Source organism: Octopus bimaculoides, chromosome 10 (genome assembly GCF_001194135.2).
Source record: "Octopus bimaculoides isolate UCB-OBI-ISO-001 chromosome 10, ASM119413v2, whole genome shotgun sequence".
NCBI lineage: Eukaryota > Metazoa > Mollusca > Cephalopoda > Octopoda > Octopodidae > Octopus > Octopus bimaculoides.
Window position 1 is genome coordinate 61285986 of NC_068990.1, and position 25374 is coordinate 61311359.

At 37.3% G+C, this 25374-nt stretch overlaps 1 protein-coding gene across 5 annotated transcripts in view; it reads right to left on the reverse strand.

Moving 5' to 3' along the window:
* Nucleotides 1–20802, reverse strand: part of LOC106869465 (uncharacterized) — a 75501-nt gene extending 54699 nt beyond the window's left edge. Inside the window, exons 1-2 of one of the 5 annotated variants that reach the window (XM_014915216.2) lie at nt 20339–20802; nt 14465–14602 (exon numbers count right to left, since the gene is read on the reverse strand). The gene's annotated coding sequence lies outside the window, so the exon portion shown is untranslated. Of the gene's footprint in view, nt 1–14464; nt 14603–18554; nt 18645–19951; nt 20006–20338 lie in introns of those variants that run through there. The other 4 variants (XM_014915214.2, XM_052971234.1, XM_014915215.2 and 1 more) reach the window with 4 other exon arrangements.
* Between the last annotated feature and the right edge of the window lie 4572 nt (nt 20803–25374).

Consider the following 25374-nt stretch of genomic DNA (forward strand, 5'->3'; position numbering starts at 1 on the left):
GGGTCTTCTCACACACAGCACATTTCCAAAGGTCTCGGTCAGTAGTCATCGCCTCGGTGAGGCCCAATGTACGAAGGTCTTGCCTCACCACCTCAGCCCAGGTCTTCCTGGGCCTACCTCTTCCACGGGTTCCCTCAACTGTTAGGGTGTGGCACTTTTTCACGCAGCTATCCTCATCCATTCTCACCACATGTCCATACCAGCGCAATCGTCTCTCTTGCACACCACAACTGATGCTTCTAATGTTCAGCTTTTCTCTCAAGATACTTACACTCTGACGGGTATGCACACTGACATTACATATATATATATATAATACATATACTTATATATATACATAAAAACATATAAGTATATACATACATAAATACATACATATATACACACACACATATATATATATATACACACATACATACAAATACTTAAGCGAGAATGGATGAGGAGAGCAGTGTGAAAAAGTTTCACACCCTAGCAGTTGAGGGAACCTGCGGTAGACCCAGGAAAACCTGGGATGAGATGGTGAGGCACTACCTTCGAACATTAGGCCTCACCAAGGCAATGACTAGTGACCCGGCAAGCCAAGTGAGACCATAACACGTGGCCTATGCTAGGGGTGTAACCAGTCCACTTATGCGTAACTCCACCCGTGCCAGTGGAGCGCTAAGAGCACCAACCGAGATGATCGCTGCCAGAGCAGCTGACTGGCTTCCGTGCCGGTGGCACGTAAAAAACACCATTTGAACGTGTCCATTACCAGCATTACCTTACTGGCACTTGTGCCAGTGGCACGTGAAAAAACATTTGAGTGAGGTCGTTGCCAGTACCGCCTGACTGGCCCTTGTGCTAGTGGTACGTAAAAGCACTCACTACACTCTCAGAGTGGTTGGCGATAGGAAGGGCATCCAACTGTAGAAAATCTGCCAGATCAGATTGGAGCCTGGTGCAGCCATCTGGTTTGCCAGTCCTCAATCAATTGTCCAACCCATGCTAGCATGGAAAGCAGACATTAAACGATGATGATGATGATGATGATATACATATACATACATAAATATATATATATGCATATACACAAACGTATACATACACACACACGTATACATATATATATATATATATATATAGGTATGTGTATGTGAGTGTGTGTGTGTGTATATATATATATATCAAGCTGGTGATCTAGCATGGCTGCAGTCAAATGACTGAAACAAGTAAAAGAGTGTATGTATGTATGTATGTATAGATAGATAGATAGATAGATATTGGCCTGCGCTCCTAGCCAGTGGGATAACATTTGAAAGCTAAAACCATGGAAAGCGCATGGTGACTAGCGATGTATAAAAGCATCTGATAGTTTGGTTGATCACATGGTATATGTGTGTGTATCATCATCATCGTTTAACGTCCGCTTTCCATGCTAGCATGGGTTGGACGATTTATATATATATATATATATATATATATATATATATATAGATAGATAGATACATTCATTGAATGTTGCAGCTTTTGCAGCTTTATAAAACATTTATGTGTAGCATATTGGAATATTTTGTAATTGAAAAGAAAAAAAAACCAAAGTTTGCCAAAAGAATATTTGTAAACATTACCAGATAAAATATTCATCTTACTAGTCTAATGTAACAGAAAATTTGTCATGATAAGTATGAAAGCTGGAAGCAGAAAATTTTATCACAACAATTGCTTTGCACCAAGACAAATACTAAAATTGAAACTGCAACTAAACATAGTTGAAAATAGCTTATTAGTTAGTTAAAAAAGGCAAAACAATATTTATTGCTGGAAAATTAATTAGATTGTGTGTTGTAAAAACAACTTAAGAAATATATCCAGAATAATAGATTTATCCAAGAATATTAATTTCTATTTTTTTTTTTTTTTTCATTTGGTAAAAAGAAAAAAAAAGTAGTGCCAATTAAACAACAGAGTACAACATTTTTAGTTTTCCTTTGGCGCTTGATGAATCAATGACTGTGTCTGACAATCCAGTGTTGTTATTGTTCAGTCAAGGAATTTAATGCCAACTTTGAAATGACAGAACTAACTAACTTCAGTAAACAGAATTTATGGAAAAACTGCTGGGAAAGAGATTTTTTTTAAAGAAATGAAACAACGAAATAGAATCTGATTTGGAAATGTCTGAAGAGATTGTGTGGTGTAGAAGAGGTTAATGTTGGGCAGTCATAGACAAACTGTGGATTGCAGGACTTTCTGGATGGCATGCCTAGCAAAAAAATTACTTTGTATTCTTTTAGCCATGTGCATGTCTCATGCAGCCCACGTCTCAGAGCTGGTTGCCTATGCTTAGTCTAGGATGTATCAAACTGACAGTATTTCACTACATCATTCATTGTGGAAATCTGTTGTGTGATGGAGAATAGAATAATCTCATACACTTGTCATTTGTTTTAGACATTTTGGGAAGAAACAGCAGCTGAATACAACAGTTTGTTTTACCAAAATGTTAAGATAGTTTAATAGAAGAAATAAGAATATTTCATAAATTTTTTTTTGTGATGGAGACTGACGTTTTTTTTGAATGAGAAAAATCATGTTTAACCACTTCTTAGAAACAACAAATAATTGTGCAAATTGGTATACTCAGCCAACTTAATGATAAAGCTTAATGAGTCGAACTTTACATTGTAGTGGAAAAGTTTTCTGATATAAATTAATCTATTTCTCTCCTGCTGTGATAAAACACAGCCGTGAAGCAAATGCTTCATTTCCTTTCAGATTTGCTCAAGACATTCTCAACAGTTTGAAGCCCAAAGTTTCAACAATACTTTTCAGATCTCAAAAAAAAATACGAAAGCATTGAAAATCTTACAATATCCATTTAAATGCATTATCAAGGAACTTCCATCAGATTTCTGTCTTGAAGTTACAGACCTGCAGCCATATGATATGTTACAAAAGAAAAGTCAAATACAAATGGGGAAAACTTGACTGCTTTCTAAACGCCTCTGAGGCCTCTTATACTTCTCAAAATCCTTTGTTTCAGCATTTGGTACCATGTCTTAGGAAAAAAAACAAAATTTGTTTTCAAACGATGAAGTATATTCTTTTGTTGTTTCGGCACAAGGCTAGCAATTCTGATGGGGTGGGGTGGAGTTGCCTATATTGACCCCAGTTGCTCAACTGGTACTTATTTTTATCAACCCTGAGAGAAAGAAAGGCAAAGTCAAGCTTAGCAGAATTTGAACTCAGAATGTAAAGACAGACGAAATGTCACTAAGCATTTTGTCTGGTGTGCTAACAATTCTGCCACCTTTGAAAGATAAAGTCTATTAAAACTGTTTATAAGCCATTGTTGCCCAGTTGGTACTGGACATCAGTTTTCATTACAAGATTCACAAAATTTGAACAATTTGACGTTTTGATTCTTACCCCCCGATATATTTTGTGGTTCACATTGGTATATTGTGCATAAAAATCCATATAGCTATATGATGGAAAACAAAGAACACTGCTTGTATGACAGTGACACATGTTTACGACTATCACATGATGTCCAGACAAAGAAACAGTACCCTCCCCTCACACACACACACATATATATATAATGGACTTTTTTCAGCCAAATCTACTCACAAGGCTTTGATCAACCCAAGACTATAGAAGACACATGTGCAAGGTGACCCTCAGTGGGACTGAATGCCAAACCATGTGGTTGGAAAGTAAACTTCTTACTACACAACCATGCCAGTACATATGTGTGTGTGATTACAGATATCATCACGAGTTAACATCTGTTTTGCATGCTGGCATGGGTTGGAGACGGTTTGACATGGAACTGGCAAGGCCAGGATCCACACCAGGTTCCATTGTCTGATTTAGCATGGTTTCTACAGCTGGATGCCCTTCCTAACACCAAACACTTCACAAAGTGTTCTGGGTGCTTTTTATACGGCACCATTACTTGGGCCTCTTACGTGACCCCAGCACAAAGTTATGTGCAAGCATGTATGTGTGTAAATAGATATAGAGTGTGTATACAGAAGTTGTGCCAGGTAACTGTCAACATATTTTAGATCATAAAAAGAGATGACCAATCACTATGTTACATGGCATGTGCCAACCATATAATGCTCATTTCCCTTTCACATGTATCAACATCAACATGGCTGATTCCAACAGACGATACGAAAAGGCACACCTTGGGTCTACCTATCAAACACAGCAACTTGTAGAGTGCCAGCTACTTGAATAGCTAAGAAATAGAGGCCTCTAGTAGAAATGTATCAACTGTGGCTGAAAGAAAGAAAGAAACATTCTTAGCTGTAAGAGATCGTAAAAGCAGTCATGTTTGTCCAGCAGGTCTAGAACATTGAACTGAAGAGTCCAACAGATATAGTTCTCAGCTCCCTAGTGTTTATTAGTCCTCCAGGGCATTACCAGTTTAAGGATGGATACCCCAGAGAGATTTTGCATTCTGAAAACTTAGCTCTCATCTCTGAATTAATCAGAGATTAACCCTTTAACATTAAGATTATTCTAACATAATGCTTATTTATTCACATTTTGTTGAATTAATTATACATTATTTTGTAGCTTCAAGATTTCAACGGTGTGTTTGCATATTTTAGAATGACATTGTAGAGTACACGAGAGATTGGATATGCTTTTATTCTTTTACAGGGTTCAGTCATTTGACTGCAGCCATACTGGAGCACGACCCTAAAGGGTTTTAGTCAAAGACATTGACTCCTGGACAGGTGCAGGCGTGGTTATGAGGTAAGAAGCTTGCTTCCCAAGCACATGGTTCTGGGTTTAGTACCTTGGGCATCTTCTAGTATAGCTTCAAGCCGACCAAAGCCTTGTGACCAGATATGGTAGACAAAAACTCAAAAAAAGCCCATTGTATGTATATATATATATATATTTACGTGTCTTTGTTTGTCACCTCACCATTGCTTGACAACCAATGTTGGTGTGTTTACATCTTCATAACTTAGCAGTTTGGCAAAAAAAAAAAAATTGATAGAATAAGAACTAGGCTTACAAAGACTAAATCTTGGGGTCAATTTCTTAGACTAAAAAACCCTTTAAGGCAGTGTTCCAGCATGGCTGCAGTCACACGACTGAAACAAATAAAACAATGAAAGAAAACATACACACACACACATATATATATATACACATACATGTATAAGGGGCAAACACACTGAAGCTAGTCTATAGATGCCAGACCAGCAAGGAGAAGCGGCTGACCTCCCCTGTTCGAAGGTTATAATGGACACAGGTTCGTGTGTCACATAGCTAGCTAGAGGCAATGGCCTCTTGGAGCTAATCAACAGCAGCATTTGTCCTATTTTTGGGACTGCCATGTTGGCTTGGCGATAACTATTAATATCCAGTACCGCTGCCGTAGTCTCCTTTAGAGAGACTTAGAAATATTAATATCTCTATATACATATATAGCCAGGCTATCAAATGTTGTTATAGACTGCTGCACACAATGCACTTCCTTGCATTGATGTAGGACTTGAGTGATGTCATCTTGCTGACTTGGAAGATAGGCCAATATTTACCCTGAATGGAATATTAGTCCATGACAGTGTTACCTGTTGACAGCTGAGTGGACAAGAGCAATGTGTAATGAAGGGTTTCGTTAAAGAACCCAATGCACTGTGGACCCTGGGTATTGAAACAAACATCTCAAGATCATGAGCCACAACACCACATATCCATATGCATAGAGATGTGGAAGGCAATGGCAGTAAAAAAAAACAAAAAAACCTGTGTGTTAATTATATTGGCATGATGACTCTCCCTAGACACAACAAAATTTGTTTCAACACACAAGTTCACATAAAGAATCTTGCAAACCAGATACAAAAATGAAGCAAAATAAGTGTCAAAATTCTGGAATCACTACAACCATGTGAAGTACTTGAAAACAGTGACCCAACATGGTCACAGTCCAACGGTTGAAAGAAGTAAAATTATACTCCAGCCTTACATTAGAGGGAAAGACAGACCTTTGGTAGCATGCCGTGAATCCAGATAGAGAGAATCAGGGATCATTAAGGCCACCTTTTGAAGCAGCACTTTTAAGTTTGAGAACTGAATGTTGCCAATCTGAGAAGCAGTCACCCTTGTATTCTACACTTTACATGTTTTGCTTCATATATGTATCTATTACTCTTTCTCTCTCTCTCACTCTGTCTTCTAACTCTCTCCCACTGGGATGGCCAAGTATTTCCCCTGTAGTAAGACAACTATCTATCCTACCATACCAGCATTTCTCAACCGGGGTTCCCTGGAACCCTAGGATTCTGTAAGAAAGAGTGAGATAAGCTAATTTCTTGACTATTATATATATATCGAAACGTCGAGTTAGAATAGAGGCAGCTGATGAATAATTCCAAATGGCTATCTGTTTTCCTATGTGTTCGTTCCGTTATCTGTAGTTCATTGTTCTAACGTCCTGTACCCTGATATGCATCTATATACACATGTAGATGAAAGTATATACATATATGTGTGTATACATGCATATATATATTTTTTGTATTATATATATATATATATATATATATATATTTACCACGTGAACTACGATGAAAAAATATGAGAAAGATATGGTGTTGTGCAGGGGTTCCTTGAGACATGTATTTTAAGGGTTACGCAATGGTAAAAAGGTTAAGAGACACTGCTCTAACCTAGCACACAGTCACTTCCCTTGATTCCACTTTCTCTTTCAACTAAGAGATCTTTGCCTTACAAGTTAGTTACTCGGCAACCCCACTGGTGCCATGTAAAAAGCATACTGTACACTCTGTAATGTGGTTGGTGTTAGGAAAGGCATCCAGCCATAAAACAAAAAAAAGCCAAAAGAGACAATTTGGAGCCTGGTCCAGCCGGTAAACCTTCTGGCTTGCCAGCTCACATCAAAAACCATCCATCCCATATCAGCATGAAAAGCAGACATTAAATGATGAGAATGATGACTGAATGTATGCCAGTTGTGTTCAAGTATGTGCTTAACACCCAAAGTTGTTTCAAGTTGTAGTTCAGTATTAGTTAAGCCTTTAAGACAGATCTATGATTGACAGTCTTTCTAGCAATGACAATCCCATCCTATTTTTACACATAGTATAACTACGATTACATTATCTAAAATGTCCTTTATTTTAGAGGATAGGGTGTAATTTGCTCTTTTGAGAGATTTCAGCTGCTATTTCTAGCATGTCAAACGACTCAGTAGAGAATCCCGCTTTGGTCTATTTTACCAGTGGATGGATATGTTGTAAGTACTATTTAGAACATAAACATCCGACAACTGCTACATGTACATCACAGCCTTTGATTATTATGATTTTCCTGCATAGGTCGTCTCATTATCATGGAAATACATTGCAGTCAATTACGATATGCTGAACCAGTCACAATGGAACGGGAGACAGACGACTGAGGGTTTGTGGTCCATGGTTGAATACAGGTACTGCTTCACTTTCCCATACAAAAGAAAATTAATTCAGCACTAAAAGACACGCACTCAATTTTACAGTGCTGCCAATTCTGAGAGCAACATACTATGTTTTTACCTTTATTAGACTGCACCACCTCAAACTTTTTTAGTTGAACGAATCAATCCCCAGTATTCATTTTTGTTTTAAGCCTGGTACTTATTAAATTGTTCTTTTTAGCTGAACTGTTATGTTATGGGAACATAAACACCAACACTGGCTGTCAAGCAGTAATGATGGACAAGCATGAAGACACAAACACACATGTGTATATACAGACACAACAGGCTTTTTTTTTTTCAGTTTACCTCAACCAAATCCACTTACAAGGATTTGGTTGGCCCTACCCTATAGTAGAAGACACTTGCCCAAGGTGCTATGCAGTGGGACTGAACCAAAAACTATCCATGTGCTTATTCTTCCTATCTTAACATAAAGTACAAATTAACAGCTAGGTAGGTAGACCTGGCCACTTGAGCATTAAATATCTTATTCACTAAGACAGTATAGTCTCAGTGACATGCATGCAGTTTATTATGAAGCACAAGATATTGGTTATGTGAAAAATGAATCCAACACAGGTCAGATGTATTACATGATAAATTCATTATATAGCTTATAGATGACAAATTAGTCTTTTCCCAGTGAGGTAACAACACACAATTCTTAAATAATTAAATATAGTTGATTAGCTTCTAAGTTACTTCAAGATTACATATCAGTTTAGTGTTTTGGAGAAATTTCAACAGTAAGCTATTGACGATTCATCACCATTTATCATCCATTTTCCTTGCTGACAATGGGTTGGATGACTTTACAGGAGGTGACAAGGTCAGGAACTGGCAAAGCCAGAAGCTACATCAGGTTCCATTGTCTGTTTTGGCATGGTTTCTACAGCTGGATGCCCTAACACTAACCACTTTACAGAGTATACTGAGTGCTTCTTACGTGGAACCATCACCAGTGCTTTTTACATGGCACCAGGACCAGCACCAACAGGGTCACTATGTACTCAGCAGTCCCCATCCATTTTTGGACAATAGACTAGCATTATGCAAGACAATTTTTCCAAGGGCCAAAATATCACATGCATAACAAAACACAAAGTGCATAATATATATATATATATAAAATGCAAATGTAATTATAACATTGTATATTATGCACTTTATTGCTACTATTATTACATTTTAATATGCATTATAATACAAAATTTAAAAATTCATCTTTTCTGTGCAACCGGGTACTGGTCAGCAGCCTGATGGTTGGAGACCACTTGCTCTAAGTCATTTAAATAAACTTGCAGATTTGAAAAGCATTGGATAGAATGGAACTGTGGCATTTTTTTCCAAATTTCTGCTCTCTGAGATCAAATCCTGTTAAAGTCAACTTTGCCTTTTATCCTTTCAGAGTTGATACAGTAAAGTCCAGGGTCGTGGATAAGTGAATTTCTTAGAACAGAGGAGAGGATGTTTTGCCATATCTGTTCCAGCTCTGTGTTCTTAGTTGAAAACCTGTCTCCTATAACTGGATGCAAAAAGAAAAAGAACAGTGACACACTGTCAAGAACAGCCATCCACCTATAAAACCAGCAATGCAAAAACCAATGAAAACATAAGTTACTTGGTTCGTCCAACAGTTTTGCTGCTACTGTGACATGTCATGTTTCATCTAAACTACAAAACACAAAGATCACCATTTCATATGCACTTTTCCATGCTGGTATGGGTTGGGTGTGTCATCAGTTTGAGTTAATTTAGTAACACCAAAGAACTAACTTGAACTGATGACTTGTCCAACCCATATCAATATGGAAAAGCAAACATTGATGTTCAACCTATGATCAAAAGGTATTGTAACCATCACCATCTTGTCTCACTCTTTTCAAGATGGTAGAGTGTAATTTAAGGAAGATTTAGTTTACTATTCCTAGCAGTACAGTGACCACCTTTAAAAAGAATTTAAGATCAAAATATAAAATGATTGCCTCTGTGCTACTGATAACTCCTTCCCATTTACATTTTAGCCAGACGAATCAGACAGTGCTGTAGCTGGAACGCTTTCAGAATTAAGGTGACCTATCACTCTCTTTTTTCTTGCATCAAGTGTATTTGAGAGCTTAAGTGAATAAAAATACGCTCTCATTAAAGACAAAGTAGTCTAGGATTAATAAAGCCCATAGATACCAAATAAGCAATAACAAAATATTATGTATTACGTTTTTAGGTAAGGTACTTCATTTCGTATTGTTCTAGTTGACTCAGCTGAAAGTGAAACGCATTTACTACATAATGGCAATTTTACAGACTGTTAAGCCAAAATCTTCCCAATGCAAGACATCAGTAATCCTTGATGGCACAGTGGATGATGCTGATGATATTGTCAGAAGACTGGTACATTGTGTAAAAGAAAAAGGAAACAAACCTTCCTTTTTCATCTAAGGAAATTTATAAAATTTATGATTGCCAAATATTCTCTGAATATAACCTAAATTTTTACAATCTGACAAGTCAATATGTCATAAAGGCTATTCAGGTTATGGAACATATCTCGTTAAATTTTATTAGAGCTAAACAATTAGTTCCCTCACTTCTCTTGGTTCCACTCCTCCTTCAGCTGAGAGGTCTTTGCCTTCCAAGCTAGTTGGCGACCACGTGGGTACTGGTGCCACATAAAAAGCACCCAGTACACTGTGTAAAGTAGTTGGCATTAGGAAAGGTATACAGCCATAGAAACCATGCCAGAACAGACAATTGGAGCCTAGTGGAATTCTCAGGCTTGCCAGCGCCTGTCAAACTGTCCAACCTAAGCCAGCATGGAAAACAGACATCAGACAATGAATAGCAACATAGATATTGTGTATGATATCAATCCTATAGTGTAGAAAGCTTGACTACATGAGACTAGCTTTTGTTTAAAAAAAAAAAACAGCAATGGAATAGTAGACACTGTCTTTCTTTCCAATTTGTCATGATGTTCAACATTTCCAGAAAGCTTGCAGAGTCAGACACACCAGATCCTAATCTCAATTAACTATCTTGGCTTTTATTCTTTGTTACATGAGAATGCTCTTTCTCAAGAGGGAGATTATTTCCACAGCAGAGTTAGTGAAATTATTTTAATAAATCTGCTATACTTATGAACATCAATATTTAACCCGTTAGCAATAAAGAGACCATACCTGGCCCCAAATGTGCTGTTTTATATTCAAACTTGCTAGATCCAGCCTCTCACACCTACCCTACATCATCATTTAAAGTCCATTTTCCATGCTGGCTTGGGTTGGACAGTTTGACAGGAGCTGCACCAGGTTCTAATTGTCTGCTTTGGCATGGTTTCTATGGCTAGATGCCCTTCCTAATGCAAACCACTTTACAGAGCATACTGAGTGCTTTTTATGTGACACCATCACAGGAGCTTTTTACATGGCATCAGCACCAGTGCTTTTTATATGGCGCCAGTACAGGCGCATGGCATTCTAAAAATAAATCACATCATCAAAATCTCAAAGCTACAAGATAATGCATGATTAATTAAAAACAAAGCATTACAATTGACAGAATAATCTGAATGCTAAAGGGTTTAAGAAAACGGTCAAGTTGAGACTTCATCTGTAATTTATTATTTTGCAGTTCAATAGTTTCTTTCTTCTGAAATGACATCAAATGTTGAGATACTGTCTTCTGTAATGTGTCATGTATCACATGGTGGGTGAGTTCTTCCTAAAACTGGAAACTCAGCTGTACAATTAGTCGTTGAATAAAGTCTTCAGTATACAGACCATTTACTATTATTTCTAACTAGCCTAAAAGCTGCACTCTGTGCGGACTTTTAAGCTAGCTCCTGTGGAGGCTAACTGGGCCTGCAGCCCAAAATTGAAGAGAGCGATAATAATAAAACATTTATTGGTACCCTACCAATATGGTATTACTTTAAATTGAGTTTAAATGAAAAATTTCTAAGTTCACAAATAATTTTGGGAGTTAAAATTTGAGTTTTCAACTCTTAGCATATAGCAAATCCTCATCCAGACCTGATCCTAATACTGGATGTTCAAGAACCAAATGAAGGACAGATTTTCAATCCCGGAATCATCCTGATACCCCAAAAAGTATATGTCTATGTAGACTGAGATACAGGGGTCCTGGATGGACATATAGACAAAATTTCATGTTTATTACTATAGATAACAGCTATTACAAACAATATTGTCAGGGTAGGAGGCAGGGTGAAAGCCATGTGTTCCATTTGGAAGAGTCTCACCACCTAGTCCTCAACTTTTAAATGCATAATAAAATATATTACACAGCCATAGACAAGTGAACAGACATGTAATCCAGGAATTCAGAAATGTAGTTGCTGTTAGTCAACCCTTTGATATTACTTGGTAAACACTTTAATGTGATGTTGTCATCAGGTATAGAGTGATTTTACTAAAGTCTATACTTTACAAATGTTTATCTTTGTTAGGTTTGTCTCCAGATAAATCTTTATTAAATAATATTAAGCAGAATAGTATATCCGACTAGGGCCTACAAGAGAAATTCTACATGGCAAAACAAGACTACTTTTGGGACCGGGAAGTGGAGTTCCTTTCAAAATTCAAGAAGACGTTGAAATCATTTATTTATTTGCTTTTGAGGAGGAGGCCAGTCATGGCCTCCTCCTCATGGGTCCCTCCTTAGTTCTCTAGACCCCTGACTAATATAACAGCTGATCCTTGCTCTTACAGACCTTACATTTGACTCAAGTGTGTGGAAGAACAACTGATAGTTAGAACAAAGTTTATCACCGATGAACATTGTTTTAACAATCTAGGGTGAAATCATTCAGAAAATCAATAAAACCTCTAATTAAAAATGGGCATTTAGACATGTGAATTAGATCTTTAATAATTCTGGCCTTTGATTGCCACTATCCAGATACAAAATCAAGCAGATAAATCAGAGAAAATCAGACAACATAAGATCAGTTCTCATATAGAGATCTATAAAGCAGTCATGGGCAAACTGTGATCTATGGGTCCTTAACTAGTGCAGCCCACCTGATGATGAACCATGTCTCCTATGGCCCACCTCTTGATAAAGGTTGCCCATGCCTGCTGTAAAGTATTCACCAAAGTACAACATCAAGTATCTGCCCTTCTCTTCATAGTTTACTAAATTCTTTCTACAGCCTCTTTATTGTAAACCTTCCATTATCATATTTCTGTTGAAATATGCTGCTTTTGTGTTAGTATATTTTAAATAAAGAAGCATTTAGTAAAAGAACTTTGTCACTATTAATGCTTTGGAGACAAGCGCTTCATCTGGAGTTTCAGTGCCAAGAAGACAGAGCCCTTTTCACAAGCCCTATGGAGGGCATGTACTTGTTTTTCAAAAAGAATTATAGAAATAAAGTAATTACTTTACATATATAAGACTATATATATTCTTGTAGGAAATTGAATGAACTAACACAATTTTCTTCATCATTCGACTTTTCAGTCGATAAACCAGCCCTATCATCTCCTAAGGGTTAAACGACTGTTTGAAACATTAACATGAAGATCCTTGAAGGAAGGTTTTAATTTAGATTGCTTTAATTTAGAAACATTGTATCGTAAAACTAGGAATGGTTTCAGGCAGGTTGATATCAAAAGGTCAATCAAAAGGAAGATTCCAAAAATTACTTTTGGTAACATTCACACAACATTTAAGCATATCTCTTAAAGTTATTAGATATAGAACCATGAGTAGCAAGAAATATAATCTGGACAAATATGTTTATGAGAAAGGACTGCAGACATTTTCAGAACTAGAGGGGAAAAAATTGAATAATCTTCAATAAACTTTACAAGAATTTATTTAACAACCGAGTAAAAGCTTCTAAAGTTCCTTTAATGGAATTTGAGAGAAGTTTCATATAATGGGTAATTTCAAAAACTATAACACTATATATGTGCACATGAAGCAGCTGTTTTTGCATGTGTTGTTCCGAAAGGTTTCTGAACAAAAGAAAATAACGGTAAGTGTTTCCTTCAAACTTTCATTTCATATTTCATAAGACAGTTGATATTCAAAAGAAAACCGGGCTCAGTTTATTGGCTAATCATTGGAAACAAGCAATTCTGAGTACTGGAAATGGAAGCCTTTCAGTTATGATGTATTAAAGAATACTCTACATCTGTATTGAGTCCTGTAAATCATTGCTTCTAGTGATCAACAGAGATTTATATAAGGAATTGCACAAGATATTTGGAAAATAGAAAAGATAATCTAGTTTAGTGGTTTTAGAAGGATAACTAAGGCTATGATCAATGTATCAATTTGTTATATAGACCTCTGTAGACTAAAGCATTGCTGAAGAGGTTATTCACATAACACAGAAATAAATGTAAGCAATATGATGAAGATGTCTAACAAAAGATTAAGTAGTTTGATATTAACAGTTACTTGATCATTTAAAGACATTAACACAATTTTAATACTACAACAAATATTAACTCTTGTGGTTTCTGTCAGTGGTATTGTTTAGCAAAACCAACTTTGCCTTTCACATTTCATACTTCTGAGGTCAATAAAAACAAAACAAAAAAAAAATACCAATTCAGGACTAGCAATGTTTAAGGATTCCTGCAACATATAATACAACTTCTTAAGCTTTTACCATCAAAACTTACAAAAATATTTTAAGTAAAATACGAAATTAAAATTTCCAAGAGATTATATAAAACTAGTAGCTGTTTTTGATAGGACACAAGATTATCAAAAACCAGTATTTTTTTTTCCACTTTAGTAATTCTTAATCATAGCCAAACACTGGCAGCCTGATTTAGCACAATTCAAAACATCCAAAAGGTGAAAAATATGGAAAAGAAATAAAGAACTGAAGACCTGGTTTTAAATTATTGTACACTATAATAATATCATCAGAGAAATATTCAATACACACTTATCACAAACAGAGTAAAAAGGGATCGCTACCTGGGTAATGACTGCAGAAAATCAGGGAGTTGGATATTAACCTGGAGTTCTTTAGATCAGTAGTCACAGTAAAGATTTGCAGAAAAAAAAAACAGAGAACAGTTACAGTCCAATAGAGTAGTGCTGCTATATCTTGAGCTGGTGAAAAAGAAAAAAAAGAGAGAAAAAGTAATTATTATAAATTTATTACCAGTACTAAGCTTAATGTAAAATGATTTATAAACATAAACCAAAATTTTAAGACTATCTTTGAGATAAAGGAGATTGGTGTATATTTTTGCTTTTAGGTACACCAGAAACAAGTGTCTGTTGACAGTAAGGATTATATGTAAATACATAATGTATTGTTCTGTTATTAGAGGGATCAACAAAAATGAAAAAAAAAAAAAGATCCCATCCAGTGAGAGATAAATATTTAATATTCACAGGAATTTAAATGCAAGCTGGTATATATTTCCTGAAACTTACAGTGGGTCATACATAAATCCTGTGTGTCTTAAACAGAATATATATTATCATTAGTCCATGTGCCATTGTTGATAATGACCAAGGACATCACATGGTGGAAGTAGATAGCACACAGTATGTCTGGCTTATGATCAATACGTTTGATGCACTCTCAGAAGGCTCTACCGCAGGTTGAGTCCTGGTGGTCTGCTAGGACTGAAGGCAAGAAGTTGGCTCAGAACTTGCAGTTCATATTTTCTCAGTATGTGTGTGTATATATATGTCCATGTTTGTTTATATATATATGTATGTATATATATATATATATATACACACCATCATTGTTTAACATCTGTTTTCCATGGGATGGACAGTTTGACTGAAGACTGGCAAGCCAGGAGGTTGCACCAGGTTACAATCTGATCTGGCAAGGTTTCTACAGTTGGATGGCCCTTCCTAACACCAACCACTCCGAGAGTGTAGTGGGTGCTTTTTACGTGCCACTGGCACAGGAGCCGGTCAAGTGGCACTAGCATCAGCCATGGGCTTTTTACATGCTATTGCACAGGAACCAGTTGGAGCGGGGGACTGGCATTGACCTATTTGGGATGGTGCTTGGCGGCACTGACATCAACCCACGCATAAATGTGCCACCAGCAAGGGAGCTAGTCAGGCAGCTCTGGCATCGTCCAGAACTACAATTTCCATTTTCATTTCAATTTCATTGAGATTGCGATTTTGATTTTTAATTTTCCTTGACTCAATAGGTCTCCTCAACAATATGGACAGCATTCATGATGTGAAAACGACGCCGACATTACTCTCGGATCACAACATATGTTTGGGCCAAAAGTAGCGAGAGACATACAGCCTAGAAGAAGCACCCAAAATCGCTCCAATCTGAACTTCCACAAAGCAGACTGGAAATCAATCCAAAATGAGATCCTCAGACAGGACTGGCTGAAATGTCACTCCACACCAGACATTGGCATGAAACTAGAATATTTCATGTCTGTTGTGCAAGTCATATGCCAGAAATATGTCTCAGAGCACAAGGCCAAAACAAATAGGAACAAGATTCCAAGGGAGAGGAAGATCCTTATGAGACGACGGACGAAGGTTGCAAATCGACTCAACCAGCATCCCAAAAGTAGTGAAAGGTCCTGCCTAAAAACAACACTGATGGAGATTGAAAAATGGCTGCAACAATCCTATGTAAGGGAGAGAGCAGACAAAGAAGTCTGGGTTATAAAAAACATCAAGTCAAACCCAAAGGCCTTCTTTCATTACATGAAAGAAACAGTCTCCCTACGCTGCAAGATAGGACCCTTCTTCCAAAAGGATGGCTCCCTCACAGACAATCCAACCAGGATCAGTGAGGTGCTGAATGACCAGTTCAAAAGTGTCTTTACCACCTGGTTAGAACACAGACAAGTGAACGAACAAGTGGACTTCTTTGCTGCCTCACCTATAACCAGCGAGGTAGTTATGATGGAATAAATCGACATTAGCGAAGAAGATATACTACGAGCCAGAGATGAGGTGGATGCAAACTCAACTGCTGGTCCTGATGGTTTCCCAGCAATCCTCCTCAAATCGTGTAAGCATGCCCTTGCAAAACCCCTCCAGATTCTCTTCCAGAACATTCTTGCAAATGGCAGACTGCCAAGCAAGCTGAAGGAGGGAATAATATGCCCAATCTATAAAGGAGGGAGCAGAGCAGATGCCAAAAACTATAGGCCTATCTCTCTGACTTCACACATCAGCAAAGTCATGGAACAGATAGTCAGAGAGAAACTAATCGCATTCCTTGAAGAAAATAACTTGCTGAGTGATACCAAGCATGGCTTTCGACCAGGTAGGAGCTGCCTTACTCAGCTCTTACAACATTATGACTGGGTGTTGAGGCAGTTACTCAAAAACTCAAATGTGGACATAATATACCTTGATTTTGCAAAAGCTTTTGACAAAGTGGATCATGGTGTGATATGTCACAAACTGTATGATCTCAGCATAGCTGGAAAGCTTGGAGAGTGGTTAAATGGTTTTCTGAAAGATAGAAGTAAGGCAGTAGTCGCCAATGGAGCCACCTCAATGAAAACACAAATAGTGAGCGATGTTCCACAGGGTATTGTCTTGGGACCATTGCTTTTTATAGTGGACCACTCAGATATGCCCTCAACTGCCCAGATAGCAACCCTTGCAAGCTACGCAGACAATACGAAAGTCTCACAGAAAATACAGAACCCCAGCGATGTTGCACATCTGCAGCAGGAGATGCACTCAATTTACAGATGGGCTGAGGATAATAATATGCACTTTAATACTGAAAAATTCCAAGCCCTGCACTACCAGCATCCAAAACTGAATACGAAACTTACAGGGTCCACAGGGAATTTCAATCCTAGAGCCTAAATCAGTGAGGGACCTGGGTATTGACACGAGTGATGATACCTCTTTCCAAGTGCACATTACCAGGATGGCAACAAAGTGCAGACAACTGGCTGGATGGATCCTGAGAACATTCAGAACCGAGATAAAGAAACCATGATGGTCCTATATAGAGTACATTTGTCCTCAGCCACCTGGATTACTGCTCCCAGCTATGGTCACCCAACTGTAAAATTAACAGCAGAGCTTGAAGCAATCCAGTGAAGCTTCACAAAGATCGTCTCTTTGCAACTTCTCAGCTACTGGGAAAGGCTGAAACAGCTAAGACTCTACTCCCTGGAGCGAAGGTGAGAGAGGTATGCAGTACTATACATCTGGAAGGAATTGTGCCAAATTTTGGCATTGAAAGTTACACCAATACCAGAACGGGTTGAGACTGCATAGTGCCAAAGGTCCCAGCAATGCAATCGCACTCGAGGACCAGTTATTGCAACAGCCTGGGTTTCAGGGGTCCAAAGCTTTTTAATATTCTACAAAAGAGCATGTGGAACCTGCACAAAGTAGATGTAAGCATTTTTAAATCAAGGCTGGACCACTTCCTGCTGAGAGTCCAAAGAGGAACCTACATCACAGCAAGAGGTGCAAATGGGGGTAGCTACATCTAACTCAATTCTTCACCAAGCACCACATATTGGAGGAGGCTCTCAGTAGCAAAACGGCGGTGCATCAGCATGGCCGCAGACCTGAGCTGAAACTACAGAGAGAAAAAATATACACACACACACACATATATATATATATAAAATATATATACATACAAATATACATAGACATATATAAACAAATATATATATATATGCATATACATATGTACACTTATACATACACATATATACACACATATATATATACATATATACATAAATATATATACACACATATATATATATATATATATATATACATACACACACATATATATATATATACATGTACATATATCCAAATATTATTATTATTACCTGACTGCCAAAGAAAGGGCAGTGTTAAAGTGTGCAATGTAAACAGTATCTATCAACAATTGTATATTGTATACGCTTGTAAACTATATACACCACCACCACTACAAGACAATATTTGTGTTTGATAAAAAAAAAATAATAACTAGGACGATAACAGTTTTATAAAAGAAAAAAACAGTAACAAGAAAATTCTCATCTGTAATAGAATATGTATACAAAAATTGAATTACTTTCAACAAAATATATACATGATTAAGCTTATGAGCAATAATCAGCGAAGAATACAAATGTTTCTAGCATCAGTTGCTAAGTTAGATTATGTAAATAACAACGAAACGGTGCCAATGCAATAGAATGTCCGACAAAGTTGGCTGGCGAATGAGATCCATTGCTATTTCTTGAACTAAGGAGCAGGACAGAATGATTAAAACCTACACTGCAAAGATTGAAGAAAATATAAAAAAAAGGCTAAAGTGTCCACTCTGGTACCATCACCACCAGCATTCACAACTCCATCATGGAGCCAATGAAATCACTATGCGACCGCTTGACCTCTAGAAATAATAGCCAGATACAATTTTAAGTGTGGAAAGGGACAGGGTCACTATGTCTTGAACATTAACGCAGAACTAAACAATAGCTAATACCAAATCTCATTCATCAAATGAGAGAGAGCCTTTTCGTGGTCAATCGAATAGCAGGAAATAGCAGTTAAAGCTTCCTCAAATCACACTCTGTTAAATATGAGAAAGAATACATTAAATAATATAATCCTACATACTCCTAAAAAGACGAAGTGGACATAGTTGGAATGATTTGGGACTAAACATCAACCAATCCACTCAAAGCTACATCCAAAAGCCAGTCCATAGAAATGTATACACGTAGTCTATAATTTATGGACATCACATGTTATGGCGAGAATAAATAAATAACTGAAAAAATGCTAAATAAATAGAAACATAACGATAGGTAAGCTGTCATCATGGATGTGATGAAACGAAATGTGATTTTATTTTTAAGTAAACAGAAGTTAGAAGCTTGTGTATCACGTTTTCAGTTCTAAATATGGGATACACTGAACATGTTGAAACGTTCTATGAATGAGATATAATAAAATAGATATGATAAAATACATAAACAAACAGGTGTAAAAAAAAGCTTTGATGTCGCTAAAGTGAAGAAGGAAGATATTTGAAATTTACGACTCGTACATTTGGGCCCATCAAAACATGTGGGAAGAGAAATACGAATTCAAATGTCCCAACTTAAGTAGAAAGTACGTGAGTACAGCATGTGGTGTGTGTGTTTTGGTACAGTTTAAGACAGTAGCTAGACACTAATAATTCCAAACAGAGCATATAAATAAATATATATATATGTTTAGGCCTATATTCTGAGTAAAATATAACACAAGCGATATATATATATATATATACGTGTGTATGTATGAGAATGGTCGAAGTTAGAGGAAAATATTCATTCAAAACATAGTAGTTCGTAGCAAAAACAGTGTCAGGTGGAGATATTTCAGGGAAAGAAAAGAAGGGACTGACAAATGAAAAATAAAATAAAATGATAATAAAATAGATGCACCGATGAAACAAACCGAGGGATTACAACATACCATCCGCTGAAGAAACCATCCTTTACTCCTTTTTTACCATTATGCATACACTAAAAGTATCAATAAGTTAATTTAAATGATACACATAAATACGTTTAATATTTTTAATGCGCAATATATAAAACAGTTGGCCCGTTCTGCTTGTGTATATTTCTATACACTGGAATTAAGTTTTCCTCAACCCCGTCTGAAAATAATTCACAAGAAATCTATAAAATAGATATGTTAAATAAAAACTTCTTTTTTTCCAGTCAGTATTCGACTTTTTTTTCGTCATGAATGATTATAATTATAAATAATAATAATTATTATCATTACTAAATATTGTTTTGTAGCTTCAGCAATAAACAAGTGAAAGCATGAAATAAGCTTGAAAGGTCCACTTACATCAATTATTGATCATCATTACGAAAAAGTGTTAGAATTTCTTGTAAAAGTCGGGGTTTTTTTCTGTTTTGCTCTTTCGTGTGTATAATGCAAAAAAATATATATGTATATAATATATATATATATATATCTTTTCTTTTTTCTTTTGATCCCCTACTTCTTTTTTTTCTGTTTTTTTTTTTGCTTGGTATGAGACGGCTGAGAAATAGAAAATAAACGGTCGGGGGAAAAAAAAGATTGTGTCCGTCTTCAAACCCGAATAAACCAGGAAGGTTTAAAAATAAGGGGGGCGAAGAGAAACTCAAGTAAAGGAGATATAGCGATAATAAATGGGAGAGAGATAAATGGACCGATAAATAAAAAGAGGTACAACAGCCATCAAAGATTTGTGTCAAGCCGAAATAACCAAAACAAGTCACTGGCCACCGATCTTACCCACAATGCATAGGTAAAGGTATTACTTCCGGAACGCCAGTGACCTCTTATAACAATGTTTTTTCTTTTATTGTTGTTGTTGATGTTTGTCGTTTATTTATTTGTTTATGTTGTTGTTGTTGTGTGTCAATCGTTATTTGTTTATGTTGTTGTTTGTCAATCGTTTATTCACATTGCTGCCGTTTGTCAGTCGTTTATTCATTTATTTATGTTGATGTTTGCCAGTTGTTTATTTATTTATGGGTTTCAGCCAAGTGGCTGTGGTCATGCTGGAGCACCACCGTGATGTTGATGTTTGTCAGTTATTTATTTATTTATTTATTCATATTGTTATTGATTATCAGCCGTTTATTTATTTATGTTGTTTACACTGATACACATGCACGCAGAAATATATTTATGTATCATCTGTAGGTACTACTAAAGCAGCACGGTCCCGAACGCGCAGTCGCGCGTCCGCGCTAGCTAGTCTTGAGTGGTCGATCCTAACCCTATCCCTAACCCTATCCCTAACCCGCATGTGCAAATGAATACGTGTTTAGGGTTAGGATCGACCGCTCACGACTAGCTAGCGCGACTGCGCGTTCGGGACCGTGCTGCTTTAGTAGTACCTCATCCGTATATGTCTTGTTGTTTAATAATTGAATAAATAATAATAGTGTGTTTGGTCGTTTAACTTTCATCTACAGTAGACGAGAAAAACAAAAAGGCGAAATTTGTTAATCGTCTCTAACTGTCCGTCATGTTATGCTTGTAATTTTCGACTGCATTCGTATATTTGGCAGTGTTTACAATACGTCATCCAAAATTTCACGTTGCTCTGGCAGAAGTGAGAGGCCGAGGGTTATACAACGGAATAGCGAAGTTGAGATTCATCTTCTCTAGCTATGAAATTATTAATTGCCAGGCAGGCCCCAAATTCATATCTTCTTAACTTAAAAGGCACTCCGTCAATTACGACGACGAGGGTTCCAGCTGATCTGATCAACGGAACAGCCTGCTTGGGAAATTAAGGTGCAAGTGGCTGAGCACTCCACAGACACGCTTACTCTTACTGTAAGGCTTCTGTTTATTGTGCTTTGGTAATATCCTTGCTCAAGTCACGGATGTCAAAGGAACTGTGTTGTATTTAAATGAAGACAGTTCTGTAGTGTGATAACTATTCCAAATCCCTTGAAAGTGATGGCGAAAAGTTGAGTTGCAGTGTGTTAGAGAGATTCAGCGTGACACAGAATGTGACATGGCTGATCCTTTGAAATACAGATACATTCTTGCCAGCCCAGTGAACTGAAGTAACGTAAAATGATGTGTCTTGCTCAAGGATACCACGTGAGTCGAACTCACGGTCTTGTGATTGTGAACCAAATACTCTATCCATGCACCTTCACTGTCATATGTAAACGTGCAGATATACTGTTTCTTAACATAAGCTCAAAGTTAAAAATTTGGGCAAGAGAGTATTCAGTTGATTAGTACTCCCCTACTACTTACTTCACTGGTTCTTTATTTTATCGACGCTGGAAAGATAAGGCTGAATGTGACAGGATTTGAATTACAAGCGTACTGATTTGGAAGAAATATCACAATGTGTTTTGTCTAACGCTTTAACAATTCGTCCTGTGATAAACATTAACTGTGATCAGCTACTTGCAGCTTTCTAGTTATCCACTAGCCTTACCTTTTTATCAATGCTACCGTGTGTTAAGTTACAAAACTATTTATCAGCTATCCATAAGTGGGGTTTCCTTTCTACTCGAGACGACCCTTATCAGCTATGTTCTCTTACCATGTTGTCAAATAACTATTATAGTATGTTTAGTCAGGGACAGTGGAGGCGCAATGGCCCAGTGGCTGGGAAGCAGACTCACGGTCATAGGATCGCGGTTTCGATTCCCAGGGAGTGTTTATTGAGCGAAAACACCTAAAAGCTCCACGAGGCTCCGGCAGGGGATGGTGGCGAACCCTGTTGTACTCTTTCACCACAACTTTCTCTCACTCTTTCTTCCTGTTTCTGTTGTACCTGTATTTCAAAAGGGTCAGCCTTGTCACAATGAGTCCCGCTGAATATCCCCGAAAACTACGTTAAGGGTACACGTGTCTGTGGAGTGCTCAGCCACTTGCATGTTAATTTCACGAGTAGGCTGTTCCATTGATCGGATCAACTGGAACCCTCGACGTCGTAAGCGACGGAGTGCCAACAACAAGTCAGGGACAATTTGGTTATTGCCATTTTAAACTCCCTAAGTCTGGTTTTGATGTGTCCATCCATTTTCTGTGCCTGCTATTCTTGGGAGGCTTGTGGAAATAGAGTCCACAGACACCTCCTCTATAGGGTCCTATCAAAAGCAACCATCATTAAATTTTTCTGCTGGATTCCAAAATGTGACTAACTGAAACTATGGATATTATCCAACTATTTCATTCCTGGTCTACCCTTAGTTCTTCTGCCAGTTGATTTGTCTTGTGATCCTTTTCTGTGGAATTTTAACGACTGGTTCGTTGAACTGGAACTGTGACCTCTCGATGCAGAGAAGTAATGGTTTGACCTGCTAACACCATCCCACCCTGATCTCTGAGCTTCTGAGTGACCCCATTTCAGTTGCTTGTATTCGCTATCATACACTTTCAGTCATTTCCCAACATGTATGACCATAGGTGAGGATAGGTGCAGGAACTGAACTGAAGATAGCTGGTTTGGTATTTTACTAACCTCTCCTCTTCTGAGGATTGAATGCTGAAGCTGGCACATTACTATAGCAGCTGGATCTGCAATTCCAGCATCCATTTTAGCCTTCTGCTTCCCATCATTCATGAATATGACCCAAAGACACTTCTCTACGTTCTCAGTGATGTTATACTGAGAAGACTTTCTGAAGAGGATCAATGTCTCATTCTTTGCAATACTTATTCTCAACCAAGTCTCGCAGCTCTCAGCTGTGAACTCATTTAGTGCATGCTAGCCATTACCTCCTGATAAGCCAAGTAGCACAACATTATCTGCAGATGTCAGCTTACAGATTATACACCCACTGATTGCGATAGCACTTCCACAACAGCTGTACATGTAAATCCAGTTCATAGAAATTATGAAAAGGAAAGGTGACAAAACAGCACCATTGAAGTTGAACGCCCATATTGAAAGGTCTCGACCTAGCACTATTTATCCAAACAAACACTTGAGTATTTGTGTAGGGACTTCATGGTAAATAAAGATTGGTTGCCCATTGATCTCAAACTCCTGCAAAACCCTCCACAGCACATCCTGGTTCATGGAGATATACTTTTGCACAAATTTGAGATCAATGGGCATTTTTTGGTTGCCTTGAAGTTTCTGTATGAATGGCCAAATGTTTGTATTTGGTTAAAAATGGTGCTAAATTAAAACCTTTCAACATGAGTGTTGGACTTCAGTAGGAGAGCAGGAGAATTAGCAAGTCTGATTGGATCTTTTTTAAAACGGGGGCCACATTTTTCATTAACGAAACACTTTGAAACTTGGAACACTGGTAGAATGTGTCATATAAAACATCTTTTTCTCTTAGTCTTCTTAAAAAAAAAAGAAATCCATAAATTATTCCATGTTAAAGTTGTCGTATTTCTGTAATTTCAACCAATCACTGACGTCCATTCAGCCGATATACATTAAGTGCCGACTACATAAACAAACGATTCTGAAACAATTAACCCTAACCCTAACCCTAACTCTAACCCTAACCCTAACCCGTTTTAAAAAAGATCCGTCTGATTTTGATGTGTTCTCAATGAGATATGGCTAACCATCAACAATTGTCGAAGGGTGTCAATTAGACAGCTGTCAAATTTATTTATTATTTTATTTTAAAGGCTGGATTTTGAAGAAAGGGCCTTGCTCATGGTCATCAAAGGCATTCCAAGACCAATTTGCTTAAAAGAGGAATGAGTACCTTACTGACTGTTTTGCCAGAAAGGTCGGTCAGCTCTTAGTTATTGCTATGTTACCTATACAAATTTGCTGCTCACACAGAAACTCTCATAGTAAGGTTTAAATCAGGTTTTGTCTAATATTATCCGTTTCTAATCTTGGCATGAGGTTTGCAATCTTGAGTGGTAGGGAAGTCAATTACATGGAATCCATTGCTCAACTGGTACTTATTTTATTGACTCCAAAAGTAAAAAAGACAAAGTTGATCTAAGTGGGATTTGAAATCAGAGCATAAAGACAGACACAATACTTCTAAGCATTTTATACAGTGTGCTAACAACTCTGCCAACTCAGGAGATTGTTTGCCTAATATTATTAGGACCACATGAAACTAAAAACATAAAGCAGTCAAGTAAATAGCAATTCTATAAATGTACTATCCTGCTTGCTAAGGCTTCTGTTTATTGTGCTTTGATAAGACCTTTGCTCAAGTTACTGATGCCAAAGGAACTGTGTTGTATTTAAATGAAGACAACTCTGTAATGATGATGATCATCATCATCGTTTAACGTCTGCTTTCCATGCTAGCATGGGTTGGATGATTTGACTGAGGCCTGGTGAACCAGGTGGCTACACCAGGCTCCAATCTGATTTGGCAGAGTTTCTACAGCTGGATGCCCTTCCTAACGCCAACCACTCA